Source organism: Abramis brama, assembly GCF_963993115.1.
Source record: "Abramis brama genome assembly, chromosome: 3".
NCBI classification, from domain to species: domain Eukaryota; kingdom Metazoa; phylum Chordata; class Actinopteri; order Cypriniformes; family Leuciscidae; genus Abramis; species Abramis brama.
In genome coordinates this window covers 13,297,198-13,312,814 of record NC_139965.1, presented here as the reverse complement: position 1 = coordinate 13,312,814, position 15,617 = coordinate 13,297,198, and the positions used below count along the sequence as shown (strand labels likewise).

The window sequence follows — 15,617 nt, the reverse complement described above, 5'->3', positions numbered from 1 at the left end:
TGTGTGAAGATGAAGTGCGTAGGGAGAGTGCTGAAACTCACCTATCAAAACCTGAGATAATAGAAATAATAAATTCCCAGGACATAAAGTCTGGAACGTGTGACCCAAGCCCCAATACAGGTGAAAGAGAAAGTGTTGAGAGCAGACGTTATCCACAGAGAGAGAAGAGACCCCCACAATATTTGAGAGATTATGAGTGTAGAGTGAAATGTGATGATGACCATGCACTAACCAGTATTGATTATTGTTATAGAGTTGCATGTGGTGTACCCCATACTCTAAAGGAGGCTATAAGTTCACCAGAGTCAGAATTGTGGAGTAAAGCTATGCAGGAGGAGATGAACTCTCTTAAAGAGAATGATACGTTTACCCTTACAACACTACCTGAAGGTAAAAATATAGTGGGAGGCAGGTGGGTCTACACAGTGAAGGAAAACCCAGTTGGAACAACATACAAAGCTCGGTATGTGGCGAAAGGGTATAGTCAAGTTGCAGGCATTGATTATAAAGAAACTTTTTCTCCAACTGCCGACATGACATCAATACGTAGTTTAATGCAAATTGCAGCTCAATATGGTTTAGAACTGCATCAAATGGATGTAAAGACCGCATATTTGCATGCCCCTATTGATACTGAATTATATATGGAACAGCCGGAAGGATTTGAGGTTAAGTCAGAAACAAGTGAGAGGCTTGTCTGTAGACTTAACAAATCGTTATATGGTTTGAAACAATCAGGGCGGAATTGGAATAAAATGCTAGATGATTTTCTGATTCAAAATGATTTTGTTCAAAATCCTGCTGACCATTGTGTTTACAGTAAACAAATTGGAAGTGAGAAAATCATATTGATAGTTTGGGTTGATGATCTTCTTATTGCAGCAAGCGATAGTCAGATACTCAAAAATGTGAAAAGAATGTTGGAGGAAAGATTTAAAATGAAAGATCTTGGTAAACTTACACATTTTCTGGGTATTGATTTTGCACAAGGAGATGGTGAAATAAAAATGAACCAGAAAAGGTTCATTATTAAGATCTTGGAGAAGTTTGATATGATTAATTGTAAACCAAGGTCAACTCCATGTGAAAACAAAATGCAATTTGATAATGAAGGAGAATGTGTTGATCCAAAGTTGTATCGAGAAGTGGTTGGTAGCTTGATCTATTTAATGACCTGTACTAGACCGGATCTAGGTTTCATTGTCAGTAAGCTGTCACAACACTTTTCTGAACCAAAGAACCAACACTGGGTAGCTGCTAAGCATGTATTGCGATATTTAAAGGGAACTGTGAATAAGGAATTGTGTTATAGGAGAAATGATGTAAATCTTAATCTCTTTGCATTTAGTGATGCTGATTGGGCAGCAGACCAAAATGACAGAAGAAGTACCACTGGTTACTGTTTTAGTTTGTCTACCACTGGTCCTGTTATTTCTTGGAGGTCTAAGAAACAATCCACAGTTGCTCTTTCTACATGTGAAGCTGAGTATATGGCCTTGGCAGCTACTGTACAGGAAAGCCTATATCTTGTCCAGTTACTAAATAGAATGGACAATGAATGTATGTACACACCAGTGACAATTTATGAGGACAATCAAGGGGCAATTGCTTTGTCTAAAAACCCTATATGCCGACAAAGGTGTAAACATGTTGATATTAAGTATCATTTTGTTCGATCTGCACTTGAAGATGGAAAGATAACTATTGAGTATTGTCCTACAGCATCCATGGTTGCAGATATTTTGACCAAACCTGTAACCAAAGTCATGCTTGATAAGTTTGTGTGTTTTATTTTTGGTGTGATGTAAATGTACATGATAACTGTATGTTATTCAGCCTAAGAGCAAGTGGGGGTGTTGAACATTGGTTACCTTGAGTGTGCTCTTATTGGCCCTCATTTATCAAAAGTGCGTACACCAAATTTCCAGCGTACACCTGGCGTACACCCAAAACCACGTTGACTTTGAGATTTATCAATATGGACGTTGGCGTACGGCACGCTCAAATCCTACGGCAGCTCAGGAGGTGGTGTACGCACGTTTTGAGTGCGGGAATGCGCAAAAAAACAATTCCTAACACCACAAAACGCACTGACAAACTAAAAGATATAATATATTATGACCCACTGTAAAAAAACAAAAACATAGTAATTTTAAACTTCAGTGTTTATTTTTGTGCAACATGGACTTCAATGTTTAATTTGTGTGACTTTACCAAAGCATTTGAATTGTAGGCATATGTATTCCTTAAGTTGCGAGCCTGTGCGCTTTACCTGACGTTTCAAGCCTTGTTTATACTTTCGCCTGGCTCCGCAGCGCGAGTCTCCGCAGACTGCGCGCGCACCTCCCCAAACGGACGAGGCGTTTATACTCGACGCGCTCGCCGTTGTACTATTCTTTGAAACGACGGTTAGGCCAGGGTTAGGCCCGGCAGGCACGGACTGGGTTCAGTAATGAAAGGCTTTCAATGACCAAAAAAATAATTCAGACTGACAAAATAATAAAAATGCCATTCTTCTTCTTTTAAATAGCCTAATAATAATAATACAAATAATAATAACGACATTCTTCTTCTAAATAACAATAAGCGTCATTAATAATAAAAATCTAGAAATCAATTTTGTTTCTTTCCACTTCCCTGGTTTCGCTTTCTCTTTCTCAAAGAAGTTTCTCTTCTTTGCCGTCTTCCGTGTGTCCATGGCGTAAAATGAGGGCGTGGGGGGAGCGGAGACTTGAATATATAGGGGCGTGTTATTCTAATGACGATCGTTTTCAGCCGCGGCATTTATCAAGGGCAGGTATTGCGTACACCTGGATTTCAAAGGTACGCACAGCTTCATAAATCAGGCGATGAGAGGAGTGTAAGCATAATCTTACGCCAATATATACGCCCGTTTCTACGCAAGATTGATAAATGAGGGCCATTATGACTGTTGTCTAAGGGGTGTGAACCTAAGGGGTGTGGTTCATTCATTGTGGCTGTTCAGGTGTTGCAACTTAATAAATGACTGCATGCCCCTGTGTGTGTGTGCACGCCAGTCAAACGAAACCCGATGGCTATGTGAGTTTATTCCTCCGTCATGTGTTAGCCGGCTTTCTACCCTTTATGTTACGATGGCAGCTTCAACACATTGTCAATGACGGTCCTGGGCCGGAGGAGGAGGTCATTCAGCCTGGGCAGGCTGACTCAGACGCCGAAGCAGACGCCGTACCAGAGCGACGAGTACCATCCTGCTGTCGAGCCTCGCATTACACTAATCAGCAGTGAGACTGCTACTGTCAACCCTCCTGCCTTTGTGAGTAGAGTACCTACTTGTCTTATAGAAGAGAATACAGTGATCAATGTTGAAAACAAGACATTGTATGCATCGGAACTTAACAAATTTTCTGTGTGTTTGTGTGTCTCTGTGTATGTTTTACAGGAGGATGTCTGCAGTGACAATCCTCTGCCGGGGTTTCAAAAGCTGGAGGCATTCTGTGCTGCGCTGGTGGAGGTCGGCTTGACAGACCAGAAGCTGCTCCTCAACACCGCGCAAAGGAACAGTGTCCTCGACGCCTGGAATGCGGTGGAGGAGCATGACAAGCAGCCACAGAAGTACCACCAACTGTACCGCACACACTGGGGAAACACGTTGTACTGCCGTACAAAGAGGGATGACCTTGCAGACGCCGTCGTGGTCCAGAAAGTTAAGATGGCCAAAAGGTACACGCCAGCACTGCAGGACATTGGCCCACAGCAAAACCGCCTTATGTACGTGCTTGTCAAGCTGCTGTGGCTGCACTCCCCTCCAGCCCCGAGAAGGCCAGCATCCTCAAGGCCTATGACAGGATCCAGCATCGGGTCTTGGTGGATGACCTAATCCTGTGCAAGGCAGGCATCCCTCTCCCCAAAATAAACACTAAAACAGTGAGGGACTTCATCCGCCAGCAGGAGAGGCTGGTGAACCTGCATGCCACCAGGCAGCCAGCCGTCATCTCCAAGACCACTTCGGTGTCGTCTGAAGAGCTGCCTCCTGCACCGCGCCAGCCTGCCGTCCTCCCTCTACCCGACTACCCCGTGATGGAGTACGTCCCCACGCCCAGCACAGCCGGCACAAAGGTGTTGAAGGGACGGACCGACATGCTGGTGGCGACGCCACAGCCTCCTCCACAGCTTCCTCCTCAGCCACCACTGCCTCTGCCGGTGAGGAGAATCCCCGCCACCTCCACCATCACCAGGCCTGTGCTGCCCTTCGTCTCCCGGTCTGTGGGTCCCTCATCCACCTAGCCCATGGTGCCTGCAGGTCAGGCGTCCATCCTGATCACTCCGCCTGTGCCCATCAGCTGTTCAGCCGGCCTCTGGACAGAACCCTGTGGTAGGATCATCATGGTCTCGATCCACACAGTACAAGAGGAAGCTGGCAGACCACCCCACAGGGCTGGGCGTTAAGCTGACGAGGGAGCAGAATCTCCCGACCTGCAAGGTGTGTGGGAAAACAATCCAGGGACACAAAAAATACAAAAAAATATATATATACTTACTGCCCTGCGATCAACCGTTCAGCCTCCAAGGAACTGGAGAACAGAGCATTTAAAAACTATGAACATTTTGTCTCTGTTGAGGACGGATTGGAGGAGTGAACGGCTGCCCTATTGTAAATGGTGTATATAGTTCTTGTGTACAAGTTTTACTGTTCTCTACATTCTGTGTGTTCTGTTCTTACAATTGCCCTTTAACAGCACCTTTGGTTCTCTGCACTGTTGCCCTATTTCATGCACTTTGCTTTTTATGTTTTATTTAATATATGCAGTTTTAATAAAGTTGAATTAACGTAAACCTTAATGTAACCTTCTGTCATTTTTAGTCTTCAAAGTGTACACTTGCAGGTGTTGATTATAATTATGCTAATTTACTGATAGCCTCATTAACTAATAATAAGGATAAACAATATTTAAAAAGTATAGAATTATTTAACATCTGATTAATTAACCTCAAAACATAAAATGCTAAATGGGGGATATCTACAGTATAGGCCTATCTAGGGGAATGTGTGACGCAGATATTATAAAACACATTTTTTTTTATTCTATCAGTCGTTAAGGATTAAAGACTTGAATCATTTAAAAAATATTTACGAGTACTTTGGTCGAGTCCGAGTCAAGTCTGAAGTCATTTTAGTTTGAGTCTGATTCACGTCTGAAGTCCATTAAAATGCGAATCGAGTGCGATTAATTAATCCACACAGATTGAGGCGCTCAATCAGCACAAGGCAAGCGTCAAGCACTGCATGCTTGCATTTTTGGGGGTCGGGACATGACGGAATTATCACTTGCACAACCGGGCCAGCATTGCATAATAACTAACGTTTATCATTTTCAAGTGTTTTTAGGTCTTACCAGTTTAAACATTAATTCGATTTAGTACTCTATTCAGTACTTGTGCACTCTCTGAGAGATGGGTTTTCTCTGCTTGCATACATACAGCAAAGCCGCCTCACAAACACCTCGCCAGTAACAAAAGTTAGTTTTTGCGGATCATATCGATTTAACGGTCGAAAACACAAAATTATGTCAAAAATCAGGTCTTGGTGCATATCCTTGTAAACACAGTCGGTTATGTCTTAAATATGCATAAAATGCATGCAACAGTAACCGTATAATGAAAACAGTAACGGATCCATGCACTAGCTCTTAAAGGGACAGAAGTCTTGTGTCTTTCATTAATTTTGTTGTCAAAACAAAAGATGGCTTTAATTGTAAGGAATCAGGATTAATAGCCTATGTATTTAATTTGGTCAGGACTAAAAGACTATTCAGTGTTATTTTACATTTGATTACTTTATTCAGTTTCTGTAGTATTTCTGAATACTAGTGTTAGACCTAAAAAACTTTTATCTTTATTTGCATCTTAATTCTATTGTATTTATTTGTGCTTCTTTTTTCAATTTAATCCAAAGATTGAAATCAAGCTTCCATGTGTTGTGTAAACTCATAAATATATAATTTTACAAAACTATTTTGCGTACGTGTTCCCACGCGCAATATTTCAGTCACAACACTGAAAGAGGAGGATGGCGCTGAAACCATCAACTGTCGATGCTGTTCTCTTCCTTCATAACTCGTGCTGAGAAGGATATATTTATGTAAATGGTAAACTTTGTTTTGAAGTTTAATGTTTGAGTTCCAGAGGAATTTGTGACTGTTTCACCTGTTCAACCACAAAGTTTCGTAATTAGTAAGTCCGTGCTTTTTCTCTTTTTTTCTCGTGTGCTGACCGCTGAGGGGACCGCTGTGCCTTGGTGAAACGGTGTTTGTACATGTCTATTTGTTTAATTATCGTTGCAAGCAATCATAAAATACAGCTTGTTGCAACAAAAAAAAGGTAGGCCTATTTACTGTGAGAAACGGACCTCGGGTTCGGGCTTAAAATATAACCGTATGGTCGGATCGGGATAAATGATTTTTCTCCACAAAGAAAATCAGGCCCTGTCTCTCTACCAATCATAGAACAGATTTGACTTGACTCCACCAATCAGGCAAGAAACACGTTTTGCATGTGAAACGGTGCAGTTACCGCATCTGCCAGCAGGGGCAAATGGCACTAATAAGCCAAATTGTGAACCACTGCTTTTGCACACAACAATTTATCATTGATAAAACCCTACAGGTTTCACATGCAGTAAAAAATAAAAAAATGGTCTGCAACATCACTATTTAGCATTTTGAAAATATTAAAGCAAGCATTCAAACACTATCATTATTCTACCATTACTAATATATAATCATTCACAACACCCTTAAAACAACCATTTACACCAACACACTACTACTGATCTCTACTGTTCTTACACAATTAGAATTACTTACACAGACCGTATACAATTCTGTCATTAACTACTTTAGGGGGGTGCACCGTTCCCGGAAGTACTGCAATACCGGGTCGATGCGTGGAGTGGACGGAGCAAGCCCCTATTCCATCTCCCTGATCCAAAAATCAATTTAATATATGGTGCCCGGGTAGGGCACGTATCAGATATTAAACTGATAAGAACAGATACTACACTTGATCTTAGCCAAAAGGCCGAGAAGCGATACCCACAAATGGTCACCAGTAGCAACTGCACTCTTCGAAACAGCAAATCTGATGATGGTAAGCTTTTTTTTTTTTTTTTTTTTACAAAAAGTTTTTGTAGAGAATTGTTAACATTACTCAGATAAGGCTTAGGCTAAAGGGTCATAAACCCCCCTTACTTCAGCACTGGTCGTTCACACCTCAGATTTGAAAAAGGTTTAAGAAATGTTTGTAAAAAGCTGTGGTGAGGGGAGGGGAAGGGGGACTGCCAATCATGGACGTTGCTCGCCCTAATTTTGCGTATTGGGCTTTCTGATTGGCTGGAGTCTACAGCAGACTGTAGACTAATCACAGAACAGAGACGTTGCAAACAGCTCGCCCCTTTTCAGCACGGCGCTCAGCTCGTGGCCTTTCCACAGCATCTTGATCTTACTGGCTTATGAATAGCCCGTTTGTTTTAAAATCTTCCCGGCCTACTGGCATTTGTTATGAGATCCGCTTCAAACATTACAATGCTCATGAAAATTTTTGTTAACTCTATATAATAAGTAAATCCTCTTCGACAACAATACCATAGAAATACACACAGCTTCCGACTGTGAGTGGCGCATAAGGTCTCTTGACAAATCGTTAGCGAGCACAAACATCAACATGTTGCTTCTACAATAATGTGTAGTGAACAGCGACTCTTTAACCTTGGCCTTCTCACCCTCTGCCCTCGTCAGGGAAAAAATACTCAGCCTAAAATCAGCTTTACCGTGTCCTCTTCTATAATACTGAATGTTACATTTGACAAAATAACATAAAAAGCCGTTCAGAAAAATGGCGAAGCAAATCGCAATGGCCATGGCAAGAAGTCAATTGGCAGCAAAAAGTAACAAAACAAACAAAGCAACAAACAAGGAAAATATAAACATACAAAAGTTAAGGACTGGTGAGCCAACTAATCTAAACTACAACTCAGTTAAAACTTTCCAAACTCCCGAGAAAAATAATAGACACAAAAGGGTCTTCCGGGTCAGCTTACTTACCTAGACTTTCCCTCTATTCTAATATAACTAAACAAACAAAAACTCACCATCCTGTACAAACGAAAAGAAAAACAAACTCCAAAACCACCAACAGGTTTCCTGAGGCTTTCTTGAGCTCCTAAATAGGCAGAGGCCGCAGGGAATAATCATCATTATAATTATATTATTATTGGAGTGAGAATGTATAGACATTTTTGTCTATTTGTCTACTTTTGTAACTATTTTGTGTACTTAGTGTAAAATAGATTTATTAAAGGAAATGGGGGTGAAATAGTAAATTTCAAATAAAAATACACACTTGTGGCAAAATTTCTGCAGTTGGCATTAACACAGGCAACATGATAAAATAATAATAATAAATAAATAAAAACTGTAAAAGACATATATCCATAATAAGGACGCACAAGGGTTAATACTCCTAACCTCATCATGGCCTCCTGTATTTGTCATGGCAAAAATATTTTCTTCCCCTGTGTGTATCATTATGATGGTTATAACACTGTATGATTTCCTACAGGTGTGTTTGAGCCATTCCACCGAATGGGTGACATTTCTGTCCCCAGGACATTATATGGATAAAAATGCATGAAAATTAACTCTAAAATCCATTTTATTATTAAGCAAAGTGTCCCACACATTAAGCTAAATGCAAATTTAAAATGTTTAATTAAAAACATGAATAAAAACTACCTAGAACACTAAAAAAAAATAGCAGTTGTTGCACTCTCTATCTCTAAACTTTACCATGAAATATAATGATTAAAATCCTTCAGAAATCGTATTTCTTTTGCATTGTTGTGTGACTTTATATCCAATCTATGCTTAAAAAAAAAGATTTCATGAGAAAAAAATATTTGATCTAATATTTTAAATAAAATAAACATTTTAGTCATGTCCCCGGGTTTTCACTCAGTCCTGTTACTCTAACACATTCCCCCCTCTAAAAAACTTGGAACATTCCACAAGACACATTTTCAACAGGAAGTTGCATCATCTAGATCTTCTGAAGGCAATGGCAAGACCAAATGTAAGTCCTCTCATTTTATTTTCTGTATATTTGATGATATTGCAACTATGTCTGAGAAGGTCAATCTCAACATACTGTCCTGTTACCTAAATTATTTGTTAGATGTTATTTGTTTATTTTTAAGATACAGATGTTTGGTAAATCACTAGAATTTGCTCAGTATCCTCATGCTATTAGCAAGTATGCTATGTGGCTATATATTTCATGTGTTTGCTAGTTTTATGCTAAAAACTCAGTCCTGTTACTAATATAACCATAACAGGACTGAGTAACAGTAACAGGAGTGAGTAGCATCCTCCGGTGTATTGATTTATTAGTGTAAATATTAGTTTATGTAATACGATTTACTTGATTTTTTAAGTTTTACAGTTACCGTTACTTAAGTTGTAGACGTATCAGTTTTTCAATGTGAATACCATGCTTACAGGGGGCCAATCCACCACTAAGTGCTGCAGAAAGGCAGCGACTAACGCGCCCGACGCGATGCAGACCCAGAGAGGAGACAGAAATATTTAGAGAAGGAAGGTGAAAAATACAGGAAGGACCTCGAGTCAGGCAGGAAGAAACTAATCAATGACCTCAGTAAGAGAGAAAAGGGCAGACGTCACAGAAAGTGGAGGGAGAATTACCATAGCATCAAAGACAGGAAAGAAGCCCTCCAGCACCTTGTCACCCCTCCACACAGCCCCCAGTTATCACCAGAGCAAGCTGTACATCCACAACCAAGCACTTCCAGGTCTACTTCATGAAACACTCATGTGCCAAAGACAATGTGCTAGAGGGGTTAGGGTTAATTAAAATAGACATGATTACATTACACAATGTCCCGGTTTCACAGACAGGGTTTAGATTAAGTCAGGATTAGGCCTTAGTTCAATTAGGGCATTTAAGTAGCTTTTATAAATGTGTCTTTGAAAAAAAACATTACTGGTGTGCATCTTGAGACAAAAAAATGACACTGACATACCTTAAGCCTGTCTGTCAAACCGGATGTATGAATTTAGCCATCAGATCATAGTATGTTACAGTACATTTTCCTGACTATTGCAATGTGTAATTTATTATGGTGCGTGTGTTTTTAGGCAACATAATCAAGGGCAGAGAAGAATCCGAAAAACACGAAAAAAGCTTCATAAACAAATTGAAAAAAGAAAACACAGAAGTACAAGAAAAGACTCCAGCGCTTTAAAAAGAAAAATGCATCTCCACGCACAAAGGTAAACAAACAGTTGAGACAGCTTCCAAGTGTGGCCATTCGGAGGACTCTTTTGTTTCATGAAGCTCTGGTGGAGGACATCCGAAACAAGTACAAAAATGCACGGGGGGAGAGGGAAAAACAAATCATTTCAAAAGTGATAACAGGAAAAGTTCTGAAAAAGTAAAGAATGCAACGGTTTGCTCTAAACTCACTGGGCTTTTCAACTAAAAGATGCAAGAATGAGAGAATTCGAAGGTTAACTACACCTAGCAACGGAAGCAGAACAACAGGGTTGCAGATGTTCTGATAAGCAGAGTGAGGGCTTTTTATTCAAGGGATGATGTGAGTCGCATCACAACTGGAAAGAGGCAGACCCTCACTCAAAAGAAAAAGAAAAAGCAAAAACGGTTCCTTTTGGATACCATAAAAAAGTTTAGGTCTGCACAGGAAGTTTTTGGCTAACACACACACACACACAACGGAATGTCCAGATACATTCCTGTTATGTTCATTCCTGTTATGCAATTTTCATTCCTGTTATTAAATAGTTTTTCTCTAAAAAATAAAGTTAAACCACTGATTTTCTCAATTGTGTTATGTTTATCATTTATCCAACAGTTTAATTAATTACATGATAAAAACATTTATAAATTTAAGGTTTGGGTCTCCTTTAAAATGAAAAAATGGCTTTGCATTTTTTTTTATACACCTTGTGTGCATATATTGTGATATTTAGTGACAAACGTCAATTATTTAAACATGCAACCTACCATTTCTTTAAAATCAACACTTTTGTGAGAGTAAAACAAAGAAATTAGTTGCCATTTTTTTTTAAACATACTTTTTAAAAGACACCTGATTTTTGGTAACAGGACTGAGAAAAATGCATCCATCTCCCACTTTGAAACCTTGTAAAAAATTAAAGTTACCTGAGATTGACCAATATACATTTTGAATAGTGGAATGTGCGTGTTATTAGATTCAGTGTTGAAAAAAAGATAAATTAGTTTAATTTTTAAAAGTTACAACAGGCAAATGTCACCCTTTCGGTGGAATGGCTCGTTTAACATGGATCCATTGTTGCCCACCTTGAGCATTTTAGACAAGTGTGCCACAAAATAGGCAACAATGCCTTCTTAAGGCTTCAAAGGAGGCCAAGGCACAGGCATCTCGCAACACATGCTTTGACAGGAACACGGTCCAGGATGAAAAGACGGTTTGTGAGGAAGGTCGGTGTGGGCAATATTTAAGCACTAGGGCTGATGCGTTTCCACCCTATGTTTTGTGCTCGTCATTAAAGTAAATACAATTTCTATGTCTTCAGCTAAAAGGAGATGTCATCCCATCACCTCGACACCAACAGAGGTGCAGTACCTCGGCCAGATTAATCCGTTTTAAATGGCAGGTGGAAAATGATGTAGGCTACATTAAGTATGTTACACTAAACAATCAATTTTCATGATTTGTTTTTCCATAAATTAATTATCTTACTTGATATTTTAGTGTCCTAGATCTTCAGATCAAAGAATGACAGAAAACCGAGCCATGGCGACTGGATGAAGGATCTCCTGCTGAGATATGTGCAGATATTTCCACAGGTCTCCCGCCACCACAAGATAAATGTGGACAGGGCCATTTATGGGCAGGGCCGCTTCAGGTCGTTCACGTTCCTGAAGATGTGGCAGTGGTACAGCATGCACAAGACCATTCAGGCTGACCCGCAAGCTGGGACCGACCATGAGTGAAAAATGGCACAGCAGGCGCACTGGTGATGAAGGAGGACATCACCGCCAAGTCACTGAAGCGCTTCAGGCCGTACATTCTCAACAAAGAGGCAAGTTGCTTAAGGTGCCTTTAGTAGAAATCACAGTGCAACACTTCACCTGTACTTCACAAGAAACCTCCACAGGACAGGGCCGGCTCGTGCTCATCAGGGTCCAAAGGTGATGGCGTTTGGGAGGATGACGCTCTGCTGGTAGAAGCTCTCGCCTCGTTTGAAGGTATAGCCTTTCAGTTTAGTAATGTTTTGAATTATTAAAGGTGCTCTAAGCGATGTCATGCGTTTTTTAGGCCGAAACATTTTTTGTCACATACAGCAAACATCTCCTTACTATCTGCTAGTTGCCTGTCCCCTGAACACACTGTAAAAAAAACACGATCTCTCTAGACACCACAGGCTCCACAAACGGCAACAAAAACAAACTGGGCTCACCCGCACCACGAAACACAACAAACAGTTTTCCAGCCAATCACTGGCAAGAAGAATTTGAGGGTGCGGTTTGGGGGGTTAGTGCGCGTACACATGAAGGGGGTGTGGAGGAGAGAGAAGCATGAAGAGGGAAGTTTGAATTATGGCCGACACACGACCAAAGAGACGACGTTCCGATGAACAAATTGCAAAGAAGAGGGACAAGGATAAGGAACGTGCGAAGTCCCGAATTTACATTGGAAAAACCTTCGAAAGGTGGCGAGAACTCCGCCGGCAGAAGGGCTTCCAACCCGACATTCAGTTGCTCTGTTTTTGCTGAACAGGTGTGTAAATCCATCTTTCTTTCTAAATTGACGTTCATGTTTGCCAAACCAACACAAGGATGCAATTAGCTAGAACTATGCAGTCAGCGTTAACTTTGGTGAATACAACATATATGTTTCTAGCAGCTAGCGATCAATCTCTATTGTAAATGATTAAGCAAATTCACAGTAGGGCGACAATTTGTGTGAATGATTGTTTTCACCCACTGTTTGTTATGACTTTGAATGTTCATTTATAGGCTGTTGACAACTTTGACTAAATTTTTTTGTTTAAAAATGTTTATGACGCCGCCGTTGTTTATGCTCACTGGGAAACGCGAAGCTAACGTTATCTTGCTATTATTGCGTCCTTGTATGGGAGCTATAGTTATAACCTCAGGTGGCGATTTAAGATAATGTTTCTCTTTTTCTGCAATATATAAAAGCATTTATCTAACTTGGCGACATTACACATTGAATGAAGTATCAGTAAAACTCAACTTTGTTTGTAGTGACTACTTTGACTTTCCTTTATGCTGGAAGGGAGGGGAGGAGGGAGGATACGGGATGAGGAAGAGGGAGGGTCTAGCTAGCCTCCGTTTTGTTTGACAACAATTCAAACGTCAGCAATAAGTTACGTCTCCCGACATGGCTTAGAGCACCTTTAACGTGATCACAGCATGATCTGATTATGCATTATTGCAACTATGATCTGATTATGCATTATTACAACCATACAACAAAACAAACAAACAAACAAACAAGGGAAATATAAACATACAAAAGTTAAGGACTGGTGAGCTAACTAATCTAAACTACAACTCAGTTAAAACTTTCCTAACTCCCGAGAAAAATAATAAACACAAAAGGGTCTTCCGGGTCAGCTTACTTACCTAGACTTTCCCTCTATTCTAATATAACTAAACAAACAAAAACTCACCATCCTGTACAAACGAAAAGAAAAACAAAACCACCAACAACAGGTATCGATATTATATCGATTTGATGCAGTCATTCACACAGACAGCCACTCCAAGTATGCAGTCTTCAAATCTGCTCTAGCAGGAGCGGTGCTGGCCTACAACAGACCTGGAGCTGCTCATCAAGGGCAAAGGACCTGACAACTTTTACTACGCTGAGCAATGAAGACATGGTGCATCTCTCCATGTATCGAGGGAGCAGCTGAAGCACCGTGTTCGCAGAGTGATGCTCATCCAGGAGACGTTCTGGCTTGTCCAGACAGCCGTTGATGAGCTCAAAGGTCTCGCTGGGCTCGCCTCCAGGTCACCAGGTTAATAATCTATTGTTGACACATAAAAAGTTATTAGCAGCATTTCCAGTACTGAAAACGTAGCATGTGAGGTACAAATGAACTACATGATCTATACACTGTCCTATGTACTATACTGTTAAGCCCTATTCGGACTGGATTAGTTTAACATGGAGAGATGGGGTAAAGTAATTATATAGTAGCTTCTCAGTGATTTTAGTCCTGTCTTAATATGCCATCTCAGCAATCATCACGGACAATGTCAGTAAAGATTACGGCGACTTTTACCTTCTGTAGAAAGGTCCAGAAACATTACCTCAGGTAATCCTAATCCTGTGCGAATAGACCCGCTGTAAATATGTACATAAATATTCTGCCGTTTCCTGTTTAAAAGTAGTTTTCCGCTTTTTTTCAACTATGGAGGCGCTTGAAGAAGCATATTCAGTTGCGTTCATGGCGGTGGGACAAGTCTGTGGCAAAACTCAAGTGTCAAGTCGAAAGCACTTGTTAAAGGCAGGAAACTTTTTTTAGCGTTAGGTAAGTGCCCATTACAAACATAATCCAATCTGAATTTAATTAATACATCATTCGACCAGACCTAAATGTTTTAAATATATACGCACATGACGACAGGAAGGTGACGGCGATGCGTAAATCGAGTTACCCCTCACACTTCTGCTAGTTTTACTGAGATATTTTATCCCGTGCAAACTGGCCATTATTACTATAGATGTCTGGTGGTAAAATTACATTACTCCATCAACCCTTGTAATGCTAATCATGTTCGAGGGCTTTAGTGTATATTATAAACTAATAGTTTAACAGTATTTTAATATACATTTATCATATACAATGTTGAAACATATATTGTCCATCTCATGTTTATGATGATTTATTTGCGTTCTCTGTTGCAGGAGGCTGTCTCCCCCATTGGTTCAACCAAAGGCACTTGTTCCAGCTAATCAATGCCTTATTTTCTTTTCTTCTTTTTTGGGACTTTGTAAGGTCCTTCTTGATGCTTTTGTGTGCTTTTTAATTTTAATTGGGAACAAGTTAGAGGCCCTGCACATGTTGCAACATATTGTAATGCCAATTGTAAGTTTCTGTTTTACTAGAGTATATTTTTCTGGGTTTATGGGGACATAACAGATGCTTAAAACCTCATGGTCCAGCTGTTTCTTTCACTCTAAACACCCCTCGAATGAGCTTTCTTTTTCATACTGTTCATTATAAAGGTCTGCATATTACAGTTTTGCACATATATGCATTTATGAAACAAATGCTAAACCTGTGATAGTAAAGAAGTCAATGATGTCATAAGTGCTAAGTGTGGCAATTCAATAATTTTGAAGCATAACATTATTTAAATGCATTTTAATTTAATTTGTACATATATAAACCTAGAAATAAATGTGTTGATTTGCCCTTTATTGTCACTTCAAGGTCCCACTCAGGTTTACCTGATCAGCAGAATTGCTCTGTGAATCTCGGACCTCAGTTCTGACTCGTTGTTCAGTGGCAAAGGTTGAA

At 40.1% G+C, this 15,617-nt stretch overlaps 1 long non-coding RNA gene across 3 annotated transcripts; it reads left to right on the top strand.

The window, feature by feature from the left end:
• Nucleotides 1-10,133: 10,133 nt before the first annotated feature.
• LOC311078683 lies at nt 10,134-15,409 on the top strand. Of its 3 annotated transcripts, none has more exons than XR_014605243.1 (5): nt 10,134-10,325; nt 11,631-11,723; nt 11,810-12,306; nt 13,883-14,108; nt 15,002-15,409. It is a non-coding gene; the product is annotated as an uncharacterized lncRNA (long non-coding RNA). The 3 variants fall into 3 exon arrangements; XR_014605244.1 differs by having other exon boundaries at nt 11,810-12,838; XR_014605242.1 differs by lacking the exon at nt 11,631-11,723 and having other exon boundaries at nt 11,810-12,838.
• Nucleotides 15,410-15,617: the final 208 nt, after the last annotated feature.